Consider the following 19,894-nt stretch of genomic DNA (forward strand, 5'->3'; position numbering starts at 1 on the left):
AAATACAAGTTTGGTTTTTTTTGTTTGTTTGTTTTTTTGTTTCACCACTAAGATATGGAACACTTGCATGTGTTTTATTTATTTATTTATTTTCCATCCCTCCACATGCATTTTGGGGCAGTTTGGGACACCTTGTATGTAAAGGATTAGATATGCAAGAAACTAGTATCAGTAGTCTGTTCTTGCAAAAACACAGACTTTTCAAATGAGAAAACAATTGATAAAAGTCTCCAGTTATCTTTGCAAGCATCACTGCGATCTTACTGCCATTGAGTCCTTCTCTGGCATTGTGCAAAAAATCAGCACTTCCTCTAATGATGACATGATCTGCAAAAGCATAACCTAAGTGTCTGGCATATAACCGAATACTTACCTGCAAGAACTGATAAATTAACAATAATTGTTCAGGTCCAAGCTATAATTTTTATTTATATTTATTTTTTTGTGATACTAATGAATGCAATGCACATACACACATAAAGCAAAAAGTGTAATTTTGTCATGCAAATTCAACAACAGCCCGATCTCATAATTAAAAAACAAACAAATAGAACCCCCCTCTGAATCAGAGAAGCAAGTTCTTGATAGAAACTAGAAAGGCAGAAAGTATTCCAGACATGTAAATGCAATCTGAGATCATTGTCTGCATATCAGTAGTTCTGACCAACCATCAATAAACCCACTTAATAATAAAAATGAGCTATTGTATTAGGAAAGCACACATTGTTCTTGCCAGTATAAACAGTAAAAGAAATGCAACGAATTCTTCCATTTTATCATAATGTCAAGCAGCTGAACACCACACAGCCTTTTGCTCACTGCTTCCCCTTCCCCAGTGTTCCATATATACATGGAAATATAAATATATTTATTTATAAAGAAAGTGCTCAAGCTTCTCACTCTTGGTCACCATTTGCTGACCAATGCCCAGCCAGTCCCTAATCAGAGGCAGCCCTCTCAGTCAACTCACCCCAGTTTCATAGTTTTTCCACGTGCCACCATACAGCATGGAATATCCCTGAGGGCAGCTGTCCCAGCTCTGTCCCCTCACAGCTCCTCACTGGCAGGGCAGCACACGAAGCTGAAAACTGAAATGCCCTCAGCTCTGTGCAGCACTGCTCAGCAACAACTAAGATTGCTGTTACCCACATTGTTTTTCTCCTAAAGCCACAACGTGGCACCACACCAGATGCTATGAATCATCCTTTGCCCAGCTGAAACCTGGATCAACAGTGACCCAGAGGATCCTGTGATTTCTACGCCTGATTCAAGGCTTACTGCAGAGAAGGGACACAGCTGGCAAGGAATGCAGTGGGAAAAAGGCAGTTTGCCATTCTGTTCCAAATTGCTATGGCAAAATGTTCCTCAATTCCAGCTTGCAATGGAGCTAACAGAAGGGGGGAGGAGAAAAAGCACGCTGTAAATATTTAGGAAATACCAGTATTCTGAGGACACTTTAAAAAAAAAAGGACAACCTTCAGACTGTCATTAAAGTAAATTAAGGATAAATCATGGGAGTAGGTGTGCTCTGACACTGCCTAGACTCCTTTCCATCACTGTCATTCTCCTTTCTGACTGTGGGAAACGCGCTGCTTCTCTGCTGCCTCTTATATCATCTCAGTCTGCTGACTTCAGCTCTCTGGGGCCAGCTGATTAAATTAAGACCTCACTCAGGTAAATCTATTCCCCTCTTTCACTTGGCCATGTCCAGCATTGTAACTTGATTGGCCTCTATAAATCGGGCAGACTGAAATGTATTAATTCATTTATTTTCTTAATATTGACCTAACCAAAAAAATCTAAGGTAAGATTTAATGCTATCAGAGAAGCCGTTGGTTTTTAAAAGCTTTCCTCTCAGTGATTGCTTAATGCACTACATAACAAGCATTAAATAATACATTAGAAAATTCTGCCTTTATCCTTTACGTGGAAGGGACTTAACTCTGAATTCTCTCTTTGTCTTTACAGCAGAGTGCTTCTCCGATGGACAATTCTGACGTAGGACTCTAATTAGCAATCTGCTTAAAAATAAATAAATAAGAATAGCCCTAGTCCTAACCCAATTCAGCATCTTTTTCAATCCCATATTCAGTTTTTAAGTCACAGATATCAGCAAAGATTTCATGTCTTTTTCCAGTTTGTTAAGAGTTCCAGCTGCTTACTCACTCCAGGCTTTTGTCTGAGATACTCAGAGTTAAATGAGTTTTTCTCTCAAACCTTTTTCTCAGAGTCAGGGCTGGTTACATTCAGTCTTCTACTGACATTCAAAAGGCAAAAAGATAGTATGGTAATTAAAGTGTCAGTGGGAAGAGTAGCACAGAAATGAAACTCCATTCTCAACAAAGTGAACCCCAGATGGTTCAATACCCAAGAATCAACCCCACAAATCATGACTTCATAAAACAGAAGCCCCAGCTTCAGTCTGTTCTGTTTACCTTCTGCATTTTGAAACTTTGTGCTTCCCAAGTAAAAGCTCTCTCCATTGCTGGGAGATTTCTTACCATCATCACCCCGTTTCTTTCCAGAAATGGAGTTTAAATCTTTGAAGACTAGCTAACCTTATATAGATGGCCTATGGACCTTGGTATGTGAACTTCATTCTACACTTACTTTTCTCATGTGATATATTCACAATTTATGTTAATAGAAGCATATACTTCTAATAACGTGTGTTTTAAGATCTGTACTACACTACGCAGCAATCACAACAGAGCACCTGTGCTTTCCCTTATCCAGGCTTCAAGCATGAACACTCAAATCCTGCCAGAAGGGATACTCAGTGCTGGCAGCTGGCTGCCCAGCAGCCCCCATGAACAGCCACCCAGGACCCCTGCCAGGGCCTAAGTCTGCTGTGGTCAGCGAAGATGGCCCCAAGTCCCCTTAGGCACCAGGACCACTGTGAGTGCAGAGCGCAGCTCTGTGAGTCCAAGGGACTGAGTCCCATTCCTTAACTGATCTTTCATCTGCATTAACTGTAGTTAAATTCACTGCTTGACAACACTAACAAAACACATAATTAAAATTACTTGACCTCAGTGTTTAGAGCATTTAGGATTATTTTCACCTCAACAGTGCAACTGCAGATTGCTACCCAGTAATGCATGTGCTGGCACTGAACTTCTCACAAATACTTCTGTGAATCAATGCCATTCCTCAAAGAGACTAGCCAGGATAAAAGGGAGACAAACCTGTCATTGCCATCCAATTTAGGTGTGGGAAACCTCCCCTGCAGTGAGGACTGAGTACACCATCCAAACACATTTGGTGAGTCACACACTACAGCACACCTTAATCTCAGCCAGTCATGATACAGTGGAAAAATCATGTGGGTATTATTTTTTTAGGTTATTACTAAGTTAGCTGACACGAGGTCAGCAATATTGGCAGCCCAGACGTTAGTTACGCCTCTCTAGCCTAAACCTTTTGCAGTTGGCTGCCCTGGCACTGGTAGGAATTATCAAACTATTGATTGGTGCACTCACACGCTATTGCTCGCTAATGAACAGCATCAGTAAAGCCTACTTAAACATCTGTAGAGGCTTCCTATTGTCCTGCCAAGGGACAAATAAGCTCATCAGCTTAAAAAGAAAGGAAAAAACTTCTCTGATTTTGGCCTTCTCTTGATTTGACTGGAGCTCGGTCCTCTCTGTGATTGCAAATGGTCAGTGTGACGAAGTCTTCTCTAAAAGAAGGGGACAGACTCTTTAGCAGGCTGTGTGGTGACAGGACAAGGGGAAAAGGATTCAATCTCAGGGAGGTAGGTTTAGGGTGGATATATAGAAAAAAGTCTTTTACAGTGAAGGCGGTGAGGCTCTGAACAGGTTACATAGTGTTGTGGTGGGTGCCCCATCCATGGAGACTTTCAAGGCCAGGCTGATCAAACCCTGGGCAACCTGATCCAGCTGTGGTGTCCCTGTGCAGTGCAGGGCACTTGGGCTAGATGGCTTTCAGAGGTTCCTTCCAACTCTAAGGATTCTATGACTATGATTCTAATTACATCAAGCCAGCCCCATACATTTCTTCCCAGACTTTCCTGCAAACACTCTGCTTTGAAAAGACGGAATGTCAGCATCTACGATGACAAATTAATTCCTGGTTTGAATGTCTCCTGATGGTTACAATGAGACACAGGTCGAAAGTGAACTGGTCAGTCCTTACTTCACTCCCAACCTTGTAGCTCTGCTGCTTGATTTCACTTTGATCATAGGCTTGGTTTTGGCAGACAAGACTGGGAGAAAATTAAAACAAGGTGCAACTTGGTGGAACTGGTGCTTAAATTACAGTAGATGCTACAGTGTTATTACTAGCTTTTTATCACCTCTGGTAGCAAAAGCTGAAATTACTTCTACGTGTTCAAAGGAAGGAACTCTGAAATTGCAAAACAATGCTGTCACCATAAAATGTAACAGCAATTTCCAAATAATCTATTATCCTGACATTAAGATCAGTACTAATTATTTCCAGTTACAGCTGCAGCAGACATGGAAACTGGAACACTGTGGAAATGGGAATGTGAGAACTCCCAGCGTGTGATGAACTCATGATACAACTGTCAAAACGTGGGATTTGCCACTGTCTGCTACATAACACGAGTGAAGATTATGCAGGTCAATCAGTCTGTTTAGTTTTAGCTCTGCAGTCATTCTGTTTCTCTTTTTAAGGAGACTGGAAGAGAAGTGGGATCTGTGGCAGATCACTTCCTCCCTGTAGGACAGCAAGTGAATTACTTTATTTCTCAAACACTTTGTGCATTCTGAGTTTAAATTCTCCAGGGTAAGAAGAACCTTCACCACCCTCCTCAAGAAATAACACTGCCTGGGACTTTCAGGAGCTACAGTTATAAAAAAGAGTCAAAGGTTAGAATGAAAAAAAAAATACAATAAAGAAGAGTCAGGAACAACTGCAAGACAATTTGAGGTGTCAGATGCCTGGAAGCCACACTTAGATTAAGTGGCAACTCCCTCCCCATTCACAAACGATCTGTTGTCTATATATATGGAAATCCAAAATATAAATAAATGAAAATAAATCTTAGCTGTACTAGTGTAAGAAACCCATCACTATATTTGCTTGGCTTTTGATATACAGCTACCATAGCAAACCCTGCACGATTTTCATGAGCCATAATAATATGTATGCTTTGTTCTGAGGGCTGAAAAGTAAACCTGCTTGTATAAGTGCCTCAGCCCCTAAAATGGTATATGTCAAAATAGAACACTCCATCTTTTTCTAGAGAAGAAATAATCTAACCTAACAAACCTTGTGTGATTCAGCAATAGTTCCATTAATCTGTCAGTCACTGGCAAGAAAAGGTTTCGTCATTTTGTTTGTATTAATATAAGACTTATTCAAATGCAGACAAGCTGAAAGTATAGGCTCAAAACATGTCAAACATCTTTTACATTTCCTGGAAACATCTGTTTTTAGTCTAGTCCCAGGCACATGTTTGTGGTTGTATGCTTAAGCTTGTTTCGCTTGCCAGATACCTCATACATACTGCAGCACAGCTGACATGATATCCTCAGACACAGCATGGAAGTATCTGTGAAACATGATGTTCCCAGTAAATCTGTTGAACTTTTATCGTAACTTTCTTGTAATGAAAGAAACAACTAAAAAGCTCTGTGACAGCTTTCTGCCATCACTGTGTGGTGCAATTAATTAGTTATGTTTAGAAATTCTGTACATGCCTCACTGGTAATATCCAGAAGACGGAGAGTGATCCTGATACTGCATGCCTCATGTGCTCAAAACTCCTATTAAACTTAATGGGAGTTTGGGGGGATGCGAGGAATGCAGGACTGACCTTTATAGCTGAAGATGAATGTGCACTCTAGACTTCAAAGATTAGGTACCCCTGCCAGTCTGGAGTGTGCAAGTGATCAGCACGCCAAGTGCCGAAGGCATCTGCTAAATATCACGCCACAGCTCAAAGCTGTGTAATTAAGAAAAATATAAACTGGCTCAAGGAAGAAAAATATTAGTAATAATTGAAAATGCTTTGGCTGTTGCTTTTGTCCTGATGATCTCATTAGTTCTGGTTACAGAAACAGTTCTCACACTGGCTGATGCGGGGCGTGCTTTGTGTTCTCATTCTGCCCACATCTTTCCCAGTTGACTTTTATTGCTCAATACAAAGGTCAAATTGAAGGCTTAATTAAATTGTATATGAGGAAAACATAAACTTATTTTGAAAGGGAGTACAAAACATTTAAAGCCATCCCAGCTCCTCTCCCCCAGACAACTCCTCTTCTTGAGAAAAGAAAGAGTATGTATTGTAGGAGCTCTTTCCCTTAAGGGGAAACTGCATCTTTACCTGCTTTAAAATTTACATGTAACAAATATCCAGCCTTTTCATAAGCTGCTAATTGCATCTGCAATTGACATTTATAACTGTAATTTTAATTTAGGTCTACAGCTCTAAGCAGACAAAGCTCCATTTTACAAAAAGGTTGGATATGATCTTACACTTACAGCAAAGTAAGTTCAACTTACAGCAAGGATCTGAACATAACAGCTTAACTTGAAGCAAAGTTGATGCCACCAGAATAAATATATTACCCACCAGCATATGTCACTCCGCCCCGAGGCCTATATCTGAACAGCAGCTTCTCCCTCTGCTGAAAACACGAATCAGACAAGCACCCTTGACTGTTTCTCCAAGCCCAAGATGAGGAAGAGTCACATGGCTTGAGAGGAAGACCAGGTTTGAGCGTACTACAGCCGGTGCACGAGCCACACCAATGCACCGAGAACTCTGTGCATGGCAGCATGGCTGCCAGAGCCAAGTATTTCTGCACCACTGAGGTTCTCAGAGCATCCTCTCTGCAGTTGTTGCACCACAGGGGCACAGTTCCCCAGGTGCTTCTGTTCTCCTCCCCAGAAGCCATGACTGTTCCTGCTGCTGATCGTGCACCCAGGCCCAGGTAGCTGAGAGCTCTTTGGCACTGGGTGGAGGTGGAGGAAGGACACCAGTGCTCCTCTCGGCCAGCCCTCATCAGCAAGGGCCTGCGGGTCACACCAGAAGGTAGGAGAGCAGACTACCATCAGCAAACAAGGACAGCAGTTGAAATCATGGTGTAAGGCAACTGGGTTCAAATCCTTCTCGTGGCTGATTCAGGAGGGGTGCGCGAACCCAGGCCTCCTTTGCATCACCCAGTCAGATAAGGGGTCTGAGACTGAAACAGGCTCTGCAACATTATCATGAGCTCTCTGCACCTAGGTCTACCCTAGGGCAAACTGGACCAAAATATACTGGAAGGAATTATTCAAATTAAGTACCAGTATACAAATTAGGTAAGCAAAAAGAAGAGACACGAGGAATTGGTCTCTGCTGCTGACTGAGGTCTGTAACTCCCTCCCCAAGAGATGCTGTGGAGGGCAGGGAGATGAGATCCATGCTCTCCAATTTCAGCATCAGCAGATGTATTTGTAAGGAATGGGAAGCGGAAAGTAAACCATGGAATTCCCCTCCCACCAAAGAGCTTGGTGACTCAAGGTCTTTCAGCTCATAGTTGCTTTTGCGAGGCAGGATGGATTCAACACGTACATTTTAAGCAGCCCAACTAAGTCCCAGAACATAATAACCAGAAACAAGGCACTAACTTCCAGCAAGACAACTGCAAAAAGCCAACTGCAAACACTTCCACAACACATCTCAGGGGTTCTTTTCTCCCTGCAAACATGATGTTCTCTCATCATTCCTCACTCTTTAAAAGCCAGTCAAATTATTCCACTTCTTCCATTGCTCTCCTAGAAACACTGACAGACATAATTCCTTTGGTAAGATTTTTAAGTGATTGGATTCCCATTTCCTTCACATTAACGATGGCAGCGGTGAAGGTTTCAAGTGTTTCTTGTATTTCTGCTATTTCTTCAGCACAAACAGAACCTTATATGAATAATCTTCTAGAGACATTCTAATAGGATATAATCATAATTGATATTTAATTATGGAATAGACACTGAAATCACATCAATCCACACATCATCTGTTTTCTCTTAATGTGAATGAGAAGCAAAGATCAGCTATAATGGCATGGATAGCTCTGGTCATTAAGTAAGCTGGTAGGAAATATTTATTTGAGTTTTTCCAACCTTTCATTTCAGTGGTGAGTGAAATAAAATGAAAAAATGATGGTACAATATCCTAGATTAATAATTTTAGACCTACCACCAAGAGCAGCAATGGAAAATATCATGGCATTAGACTTGCTTTGCCTCTGGTATGGGAAGTTTAAATTAGTCTTTTCTTCTTTTCTAATGTGGCAAATATTCAGCATGCATATCCTCTATTTCACACTGCTAGGTTTATCCAGTCAACCAGATCCCCAGCTCTATCACAGCTGACAGTTATTGACAGAGAGGATGATTAGAGCCATCACTCTACTGAATATCTGCAGAAGAACATGTTTCATGTAAAAATACTGAAGGCTTAAAAGCATTATTTTATTAATAGCATGCAGAGAAACTGATGAACCCTTATCACATTTAGCAGAATAAGGAATATCCACAAAGACACAAATGTGAAGGACATACACAACTAAGGGTAAAAAAACCAAACTTTTATAATAAAATGTCTTACAAAATGAAGCAGAATCTGCTAGCATATGCAGAAGACTACACTCAGCCTGTGCATCAAATTAAGGGAAGGAAATTCCTGTCCAGGGCTGGCATTGATTCCGTTCCCTGCTTCTGTCCCAAGTGAGTGAGGTGAAATGTTCCTGCCAATTTAATGAGAAACATCTACATCAAAAGTAGCAGCACTGAGTTTAGCTTAGCCCAGTGTGGTACATGACATACTGAAAGCTATAAACCTTCTCCCTTTCCCAGATTTACAGTGTTGCTGAACTTTACGTTGGTAAGCAGTGACAAAGTGGAAACCACTTGTCTCTCCTATTTAGCCATGCGGAAGAATCACTTCTGGCCACAATCCCACACATCTAACTCCTTAAGGTATTCATTCCATCATGAAAATGAAAAAAAAAACCAACCATGGCATTTTGAGAGTGATAAATACTGCACTGGGATTCAAAGACCTCAAGCTTTCAGCTGGCTTCTCTATACAGATGTGCTCAAGCTTGGCTGCCCAGGTGGGACTAGTAACAAGGCCAGTGTTTGCCAAAGACCTACTCTTGGCACCTGCAGCACCTCTCCACTGGATTGTGACCAGGTGCTGAGAGTGGTGATGAGAAAATAACTTCAGTTTTTAAGCAGGAAGAATTTGGAAAGCCTGAAAGCATCAGGATATTGCTGCAAGTGAGTGAAGTGTGATGGGAGACTCCAAGAGAAGCAATGGACTGCTCTATCTAGGTCAGCTAAGACCCTAAATACAGTAAATATATAAATTATCTTCACTTGTTTCTATGCACAGAATTGGCATGGATATATGCAAAACACTTGTTAGGTGACTGCACATGTAGCTTGATTTGTGTGTGCTGCCAATCCAGCCAAAGAAGCTTTGACAGGCACTCAGTCTTCTCTTTGAGATGTATCAGTTATTGACAAGTTCTTTGTGTCATAAGAGCTCCAATAAAGGGAAAAACCCACTGGAACATCATGAAAGCTGACACCATGTGCTGCAATGGATCTGCAGGCACTGTTGTGGTCTATTATGCAAATATGCATCAGTGGACTTTGTAAAACATAAATTATGGAAATGCCCATATACAGCCTCTTCAAAATGCAGATTACTTGCCCGATGTTTGGGAACAATTAACATCTCTGACGTGAACCTGTTCTCAGGGGCTGCTATGCTACAGCATTTGGATGTTAAAGCTTAGCAAACTGTATTCTGCATGCAGATTCAATATTGATGTAATAGAATTTTGCTGTAAATTTGACTGTCACAGTCTACTTAAGCAGCGTATCACTGACATCATAGGCCTTTGCCTTGCACTTGCTGTGGCACCAGCATTCTGGAAGATCCGATCTGCAAGTCAGTTATACACTTGGGATTATGAAGGGGTTTCCTTTTTAATAAAAGACTCTGTATTTTTAATTGATACAGTCTTTCCAATCACTGATGGATGATAGATTGATAAATGATATATGCCATGTTGCGTATTCTTCTGTGGGGTAAGGGTTTGAGCCCTGGTTCTCTGCCTCTGCAGTGCTGATCCTGCCCTTGAGTCAGACTTCAGTCAAAGCCAAAACAGAAACAGCACAAACACTTCTTTGGGCTTGGCCACGTGCTTGGCTGCACATCTGTCACGCTAGGTATAGGACAATTCCTCACAGTGTTCAGCATGTGCTAGGAATGCTGGTCTCCCACTGAGGAATTAAAGCAAGCAGTTAATATTTTTCAAAGCATACTAAACATCTTAGATTGCTCTCAGTAGGCTCATCCCTGGCTTCTGTGATCTTACAAAAATCTAGGTCAACCAACATATAGTTTGCTAGAAAACATCATCAAGATAAAGAATTTGGGTAAAGAATTTGGAAAAACAGGGATATCGGGAGTAGTATACTCAGCATCTGTTGGACTTCATTAAATCCTTGTTTAACTTGAGTTGAGATGGGTGAAATTAACCTTTGTATCTCAACAGCAATCTCTCTGTTTGAAGCAATTGAATCAAAGTAGCTTACCAAGGGCATCTTTCCACTTTCTAACTTCAAAGAGCATTTAGTCAGAGATAGCACATGAGGATCACATAATTGGAGCCAGCTGATGGAAAAAGGGTTGCCTACTGAGTGAGCTGGGGAAAAAGTGACCTAATTTAAGGATAGGTTAGAGATCTGAAGTAAAGTTCATAAAGACTGGTGTGTTACAAAGAGGTGATAGTTTCCCACACTGGCAGAGACAGTGTAGTGTGAATGGAGGAGTCTTTCTAATCACTGCTGGATGAGTGCTGTTCTCTGAGCTATTAACCAGTTCCTATGAAAAGCACAAGGAGCTCAGAACATATTTGCAACCTCCAGTCTCTTTACTAACCTGCTTAGGCACTTTAAAACATTAACAGTAATTTATGCGGGTCTAGCCAAGGATCATAGGGTAGCTATCTTGAATGAGGGATTCCTGACTACTGTCAAACCAAGACTAATAGTAAATCAAACATGGGAAGACATTTACCTTATAAAGGACAGTAATAAACAACGGTGGGTGATTTAGATTTAATTCAAACCCAACATTTACTGGTACCTGGAGCAGTTACCAAGTTACGATCTATATAGCAAAGCTGCAATCAAATGTTGAACTAGAAATGCCATAGATTTGTACCCATCCAATTACAAATTGAGATCAAGAACATTCAAAGCAATAAGACTGAAGGATTTCTGGCCATTCTTTTAGCTGAACTGTGATCAACTGATTTGTGTTGGCATATGCATTAAAGAGTGCCATTCTGTCACTGACTTGGCATGCTTAAGCAATGCTAACTAATGGCATCTTCAGAGCTTAAAGGAAGTCATGATAATCTGTTTAATGGGAAACATAGCTACTCCCGTGCTATGTCACTGAGCCACAACAATCCGTAGGTTCTGACACAGCTGTTCTGTGAAGAGGAAGATACTGTGAGATGAGAGTTGGCAACACTCAGAGCATTCATTTCCAGCCGTGGCGTGGGAGAAGAAATCACATCTGTTCCTCTGCAAGAAATCATGGCACCTCACCAAATATCAAGAAGCAGTTCAGTTCTGACAATAATGGTAAATGAAAAAAAAGGCTGTGGGATGACAGAGCTTTCCAATGCTATGCTAAAAACAGTTTTTTTGGAAAATACTAAGGGTCAGGAGTCTAGTTTGTGTGAGGATGAATCCAGTAGGGGCTGAGGCTGGCTTTCTTCTGCATTTGTGCCAATTTCCACTGTAAAGGCAGAAACAAGTTGGTTAACTTATAAATTAGTAATTGGAGCTTTACTGACAGGCTCATTGCTCACTATGACTGAGTTTGGGGAAGCAAAGTGTTATCAACAGTAGAAGAAAGTAACCTTTGGGTGTGTATGCTGGGGCTGAGCACAGCGCTAGAGCTGCCCAGGGAGCTGCAAAACTCCCTCATTGAAGGTAATACAAACCAGGCTAGACGCACAGGAATGGCTTTGGTATACAATAGAAAAGCTTCCTCATCTCTGTTTTCAATCTTCCAATGATCTATTCATTTGTTGAATCTATTCCACGTGAAAAGCAAACGAAAACAAACTATTCAATCAGTCTGTGATGAAATCTGTAGCTATCTATAAAAACTGAGGGTGAACAATTCCTTAGAAAAGGAATATGCATCGGCAGCTATGGCTGACACATTGCTGTCAATAGGCATTAAAGCTGCAAATGGCAAGGTGCTGGCAAAGTGAGAGGAACTACCACGGAAAGAAAAAAGCCAATCTGTATGTTGAACAGAGCATACATAAAGTAGAGCAAATTACCAGACTCACAGACATGAGAGTACAGAGCACAGGAGCTGATTCAGAAGTCTCTGTGAAGAAATCTTGAAGGCTGGCCAGTTCCTTCTAATTCTCTGGCATTCATTCCAGCGCTCAGGCAGTGAAAAGAGCTCTGGCTGTGCTGCGTGTGCACATGTGGCCCCGTGTTACAAGGAGACGGTGGATGTGCAATACCCCTGCAAATGGCTAGCTGGGACTGCCACCTCCTTTTCAGAACAATCCTGCTTTTCAAAGCCTCAGTAATCCTGGAGTACTGCCAAGGAGAGTGGATTGAAAGGCTCAGCTCCCGAATTCCCTAGCAAGGAATGGGCTGGGCATGTGGCTGGATGCACTGTGTGTCACTGGCACCTCCAGCACATCAGATTTGGAGGCTCTGCTGTTGCGTGTTTTTTTTTAATTTTCTGAGCACCTTATCCTGCACAGCTGTAACCCAAGGGAGAGACGATAGCTGTAAGACCTCACAAGTCCATGGGCTGCTCTTCTCCTTAAGCTCATATGCCAGATTTTTATTTTTCTCCTCGTGGTTTTCCTTAAGACATTCAATTTCCTATTTTTTTCTATGTAATTACAATTAAATCACGCTCTTTTACCCTCTAACTAGAGAAACAACAAATGTCTTTCTGCATAAGGTATGGGTTATGGACGTGCAGCGGTTCAAAAGGTAGCAACATGCAGCAGCTAACCAATCTCAATTTTTTTTTCATGCTAAAGAAAACATATGAATTATTTGAGCTTTGTCTCCCATATAATAAATAATATGTTGTTCTAAGGAAAGATTATTGGAACTGGACTGATTTTGGTATAACTAAAACCTGAGCTTGCCTTAAAGCCATCAAACAACTAAATGTGCTTATGGACTATACCAAGAGCTTATTCTCTGCTTCAGCTGCTATCCAGGAAAATTTCAAGATGTTGGAAAATCCCAAATGTGACCCAAAGCGTGACTTGAGTGCCAATTTGAACACCACTGGTGCTTTATTTCTTCTCTTCTATGAGAGTCTGCTGAAAACGAAAGCAGAGCAAGCAGTGGCAGCCTGATAAAAAATCATTACCAAATTTTGTGTACACGTTGAAAAGGAAACGCCCTCTTCCCTCTCCTCCCAGACTGCAGACACGACTACTTTAACTGGGGATTCTGAGTGGTAAAGCTTTGGAAATGATAAAGCAGGCACGAGATTTAGATTGTTTAACTTCCACCACCTTACTTTCTTCACAGATCAAATAACAGGAAATGGGCAATTGCAAACATCAGCCTAAGCTTTTTCCAAGGGGGTGTATAAGTAAGCTGTCTTATTTTCAGGCAAAATGTCCAACTAACGCCCACTAAAACTGAGCCCTTGAAATGCGCCTCAGAGCAAACCCAACGGCGGTGCTGTGGCAGACCAGTTGTTCAGGTTTCCAGGCAGCACTCTGCCAAGTGACAGGAGCAGCCATGCTCTGCCTAACTGGGTTCCAATGTAGCTGCTACCAAGGCACGATACAGCAGCTGGCATGGAGATGACTGAACACAACTTGTTTCAGCAAGGTCAACATCTGCAGCAGCTTCACTTGGGTGCACACCAGGGAGAATCCTCAGCCCACACCACTGCACCAGGAACAGGCCAGCGGCAGCATTCACTACAGTATTTTTTTCCCCGTTTCCACCATTAACAAGCTTCTTTTTGGTTCAGGTAGCAAGATAGCTGGGGGAAAGCAGATCTTCAGCACCATGTGTGCACCCAGCGTGGCCCACTGCTGCCCTGCAGCACCAGCTGGATGGCACAACAGGGACACACAGCTGGGGTGGGCATGGGGACAGAAAGCCTGCAGCAGATTAGCAGATGCACAAACATTTCCAGGTTTACATCATTTTCAGGCTTTAATCTTTTAACTCAGGTGCAACAGTGCTCTTCTTCAATAGCTCTGAAGCTGTGCTGCTGGTGCATCACATGATTTCCAAAAGGTCTGCCTGTAGAACATGATTGAAAAATGAATGCTACAAGACCAAGCAAGCCCCTGCTTCCCTCCCAGAAGCACCACATCCCTTAAATCCTAGAATTATTTAGTGGCTAAAGTCATACTTCAGTTGAATTCAAAGTGTTTGAGTAAAATTTATGGTAGAGAAGACAATTTATGGTCTTATTTAGAATGAGCTTTCTAAATTCTGCCTTACTACAGATGCCAGCTTCTATACTATATTCTATCATTTGCCAGTCAAAGCTCTTCTTTAGAGTTAAGGCATTCAGATGAATCACAGTTTCTTTGCATCTTTTTTTCATGAAAGGTTTCCTTGTCTCTGCAATTCCTACTCTTTACCCCCCCCCCCCACCCCGTTATGTTGCTTTCACTGCACAGGGCCAGGCTGTTTGTTCCCTTTCTCAACAATGAACAGAACAACGTGTGAGTGAAAGTCCTTCTGAAATCAGTGAGACTGCTTATGGAGCCTGGTTCCACTCACCGTGAGCTGGGGTGTTTCAGTCTGGCCTGAGGAAAAGAAACATCCGAGATGACATAAGCTGAAATGAATACAGTTATTCAGCACTATAAAACATGTGTTAAAGAGAAAAGACCTGGGCAGGTGGAAAACCATTTTGGCAGCTGCCAAATATTTTGGCCTCCTAAAGCAGATACTGAGGGATTGTGGGAGTTCTCATATCAAAGCATCGCCGTCTTGACACTAATTCCATTAAAACAAATGGAAGAAGTGACAACAACTTCATTCCAGAGTCCCAACAGATGTTACAAACAATAAATGTGGCAGCACTCCTAGAAGCATTGTTCCCGTTTTTCAGATCAGATAACTGAGACAATAAAGAGGCAAAAACGATGTAGGCGGTGGTCACAGAGGAAATCTGCAATTACACTGAGTCAGCAATACATCTGCATCCTTCAGTCCCCAGGCTGACGTAGGCAGATGTCAATTCATCCTAAATCCAGATATTTACTGACAAGTAATTTGCCTTATCCCCAAATCAACACAAATTGCATAAATAATATCATGCTGGATTTCAGATTAGTAGCTCACATGTGGATCATGACTCCTGGCCCACAGTATTTAATGAGGGGTTGTACAGTTCACAGTTCTACAGTATTTAATGATACCTGTTCTAAACTTCTAAAGCACAATCATGTCATGAGTTACAGAGAACCGGGAATATCTGGCCCACAAACAATCATTTATTTTGTTTACCTGGCGAGCAGCAAAACTGAAAGGTAGATCTGGGTAAGCACAGGATGGACATCAAACTCATAAGGGATGAGTTGAATGCTGAATGATGTTACAGTTCTTAGAAGAAAAAAGATCAGATGTATATACAAGTATATCAGTTTCTGCTGATGTGAAGCGCAGTAGGAAGTACCAAAAGCAGTGATATACTGGGGAAGGCTGTCAGCAAACAGGCATTGAAATATCCTCCCCCAAATCATGCAGCCTCTGGAAGTTTCCTATCTGATGTAACAAAGAAGGTTGGATGAGATTGGTATTTGATGTGTGATTGGTGATTTTTTAGTACTTCCTACAATGGAGACAAATGATTCCATGTTCCTGAAACACTTCAGGCTTACTGCAGGCAGTTATTATTTAATTCTGAAATTCTTCATTTCTGTAAGAAGTCACAGGGCCACCTGACCTCCCTCTAAGAAGTGAAGGTACCCACTGGCAACATATGCCTCAGCATCTGGAGATTCCCATGCAACATACACAACAAATGCGGTCTGCAAACACAGAGAGAGGGAGTAAACTGCTCTGCCTGCTTGCTACATCTTGAGGGTTATCATCCTCAGGTTACATGCAATGGTCACATTCAGATAACTTTATGCCTGACTCACTATACAAAGCAATGAACATTTTAAGGCCATTTGGTACATATTTAATATTACTGTTGTCTTTGCACTTTCCCCTATTCCCTTACTTGCTAATACTCACTTCTTTTCAGCTCAGCCTTTCCCTGTGATGGTATGCAAAGTTCTTGCTCAGAGACCTCAAGACAGTGTGCCTGAATGTGAAACCTTTGCACTCATCTTGCATCTGAGACACACGGTCTGACTGATCAGTACACAGAAATGTAAGCACCATCTGGTTTAGAAGGTAAAAGGTGGTTAAGACCTATAGGGAGCCTTCCATCAGGGTCTGCTCGGTAGGGAAGTGAATGGAGTGGGTTTTTCCATGCACACGCGCTATGCGTGGGACTGCCACACTGCGCAGCCACTGGGCCGTTATGGCTGCCGTTGGCTAAGGGAGGTGAAGGAATTCATTTGCACATGTACAAACACAGCATTAGGATGTGTGGGAGCATGCAGAGCAGTCTACTTTACTCGTTTGGGTATCTCTTGGAAAAGTAATAATTTATGGACATTATAAACCCATTTCAATATAAATCAAATGAACAGATCAAGGTATTGCTGCCGTCCCCTTTGCTCTAGTTTCTCTGGCTACTGGATTTGTCAGCACTTTCAGGAAGCAAGGCTGGCAGTCACTCCTTGGCTGAGCACACGCATTGAGCAGCGGCAGAAGTGAGGCAGGCTAGGGGCTGTTCAGAAGCTCTGCAGGCGTACAGCCCCGCGGGCAGGCTGCTGTAGGGACCCAAGATTGGCTGCCCACCTCCAGCTGTGCCCTGCCAGGTGACAGGGAGGTGCCTGTACTGTGCCTGCTTTGTCCCAGCTGGAGTGGCAGCTCTCTGCCCTTCCATATCCAATGGAAAATGCCCAGAATTCAGATGTGGGATGTGGAGGAGGCACGTCCATGGCAAGCAATGCTCGGGTTGCCTCTCAGCACAGATGTGCAGTTGGATGGTTGCACACCGTATGACTGCATCAGAAGCTTTTTCCCCACTCCCAAACCAAAGGAATTACAGAAGGTCTCATGGTACCTGACCCTATCCTCTAGATAGTCTTCTGCTTGCTTCTAGCCAGTGGCTGGGCAGGGAAGCAGCTCTTCCTCCTGGTGACAAGACACAAGCCACAGAGCAGGGAACAGAGTGCAGCCCAATGCACAAACCAAGTGGCTTGATGGGAAAAATCTTTCCCTAAACATTTCTGACATGTCAGGATATGAATTACTTACTCTTATTTATACTGAAGAAGTGCCTGGAATAATCTGGGGAAAAATAAGGGCCTCTGTCTTGCACGAAGTTAACAGCATTGTTGAGAGGAAAGCTGAAGGCACTTTTTGCTTGTAACCAGCAACTTCTCTATGTGCTCTGGTGGGGATCATATTTTGTTATGCATAAGTACAAAAAAAAAAAAAAAAAAAAAAAGAGCACAGAGGAGCACAGTCCTTTAATCAAACCTCAAAATCCCTAGAAGAGTTTTGACACATTCTTTTTTTTTCCTCTGGAACTAGTCATTGTAACTGCACAAAAGATTCCCTGTGGGGAAATAAGCCTTCAGAACTCCCCTGTAAAAACTCCATTGCACTTAATTCTTCTTCAAAGATAACTGTGATGCCAGGAAGGAAAAGACTGGGCCCATGGAGGAGCGCATGCATCAAATGATGCCCAGCAGAACCCTGTGCCCAGCACAGCTGTCCACACACAGAACTGGGGTGCAGGGATGCCCAGCACTCCTTTTGGCCTTCACCTCTTACAAAGGGCCAAAGGACTGAAAGTTCAGGGAGACAAAACAAAAATCACCATAGACCATGTTAAGAACCTCTGCTGCTACCTGCTTATCCACCTCCATCAATGATGCAATTCGAATCTGAAATGCTTTTTTTTTTTTGTTTGGCCCAAAGTGAAAAAATCTGTAAAAGCAAAAGGTTTGTCTTTCATTTTTATCACCTCTAAGAAAATATGTTACGAAATACTGAAGTCCTCTCTATTTCCTATCCAGCATTTTGCACGGTGGCATTTTCTGCTCAGCACCTAGCTGAAAACGAATGCAGACAGGTATTTGCTCTCGTAATTATCTTTTGATAGCAGGGATTATATTCAGTCCTGAATCTGCCATCTCCTTCTGGAGCAGACTTGGCTGGATGAGTAGCATTCATTAGAAACAAACTTATGAGTATTTTGACTTGACACCAACCGTTTCCTCTCTGGTAGTTCAAATATGCCTTTTTTATTTGAAAGGACACAAAAACTCACACTGGCATTTGAAATAGTAGTGTCATCAAACCTCAGAGATGAAGGGAATGATGTGTCATTGCAGCAGCAGAACGCGACGTGCGCATTGCTAACTGCTGACAGCTTAACACTGCGTGCTGTGCTGGATCCCTTGCACAGTGCAGCACTGCAGGAGCAGATAGAGCTGAGGATGGAAGACTAACAGGGCTGCAGTCACAGCTGGCACGGCACACTGCTTCCTGTCCTGCATGCTATTCCTGCTGCCATTTGACTGCACTCCTCTGAAGAGGAGCTCTCTGCTCTTTCTCGTTCTTGGAGAACAGAAGCCCTGGAACACGGCTAGCAGTGTCTATGCAAATGCCAAACTATGAAGCAAATTCTAATGCATACTGTGCAATAAATGGACTTACAAAAATGACACCTCCAGTAGCAGTATGGACACACTGTCAGAGCCATACAACACGTGCATAAACTGCAAACCTTCTGACACTTCCCTAGAAAATCAGACTGAAGGCAAAACACAGCACTGCCCCAAAGGAAATGACCTCTCTCGCAAGCATGTACTCCTGCCAAATATGGAGAACGAGCCCTGCATACAGCCAGAGCTGCTTTGGACCAACAGTTAAACAACTAAAGGCAAGTTTCTGCTCCAGCCCCTTTAGACTGTCATGTATTGAGATCGGGAGTCCGGAGCTCTGGATGCTCCCTAACATATGGAACTGGGAGTGAGTTGTTCTGCTTAACTATATGACTACACAGTGCCATTAAAATAAAGTCTAAATGCTGATTTGGTGAACACTTCATTAGAGACTACAGGAGACCTGCTGGGTCTCTCCAGTGTCTGCCAGTGACCTGTAGGCATTCCAGCTCGGGGACTGCGGGGACAGGAGCACGCAGAGCTCCCGGTGTCACAGACAGCCCAATCTTGGCTCCCCTGAGCCCCACTCCCAGCACTGTGCAAGTGGGGAGGGAATTTACCTGCTTCAGGGGGTTGCAGAGACACTTTGTAACTGATGGATGTAGATACACTGCAGTGATGGGTCGGTATAGTTCTGCAAGCATGTCCTACATCCTGTCCGTGGGAAAGAGATTAATCCTGACCAACTGTCCCTGAAGGATTTCTATGAACTAACGCAGGAAGTGCTCTTTTTCCTCTCTAAGAAAATAAAACAGAGAGCACAGGAGGCATTGCTGAAGTTTGCATCAACGGCCGCCCAGTAAGAGTGCTATCTGACTGAATCCCCACTCAACTTCTTGTTAGCACTTGATCAAAGGGCTGGTTTTCTCAGCTAACGGGACAGCTTCTGTAATTCCACACATAGAGAGATGGAAGGGGGGCTTCTTCAACGCCAGAAAGAAAACTCAGTACAGTTTCTATCAACTTCATAAACTTCCAGGATATGTGAAAATATTGAAACTTCTTTTTTTTTAAGTCTTGTTGGGCTCATATTATACAGGAAAATGTAATTGCAGCAC

The 19,894-nt window shown here is 42.5% G+C and overlaps 1 protein-coding gene across 1 annotated transcript in view; it reads right to left on the reverse strand.

Annotated features, from left to right (window-relative positions):
• LOC122187645 (glypican-5-like) overlaps positions 1 to 19,894 on the reverse strand; it is a 370,735-nt gene that overhangs the window by 8,190 nt on the left and 342,651 nt on the right. The window lies entirely within an intron of this gene.

Source organism: Lagopus leucura, unplaced genomic scaffold (genome assembly GCF_019238085.1).
Source record: "Lagopus leucura isolate 7727_CA_CO unplaced genomic scaffold, USGS_WTPT01 Super-Scaffold_100049, whole genome shotgun sequence".
NCBI classification, from domain to species: domain Eukaryota; kingdom Metazoa; phylum Chordata; class Aves; order Galliformes; family Phasianidae; genus Lagopus; species Lagopus leucura.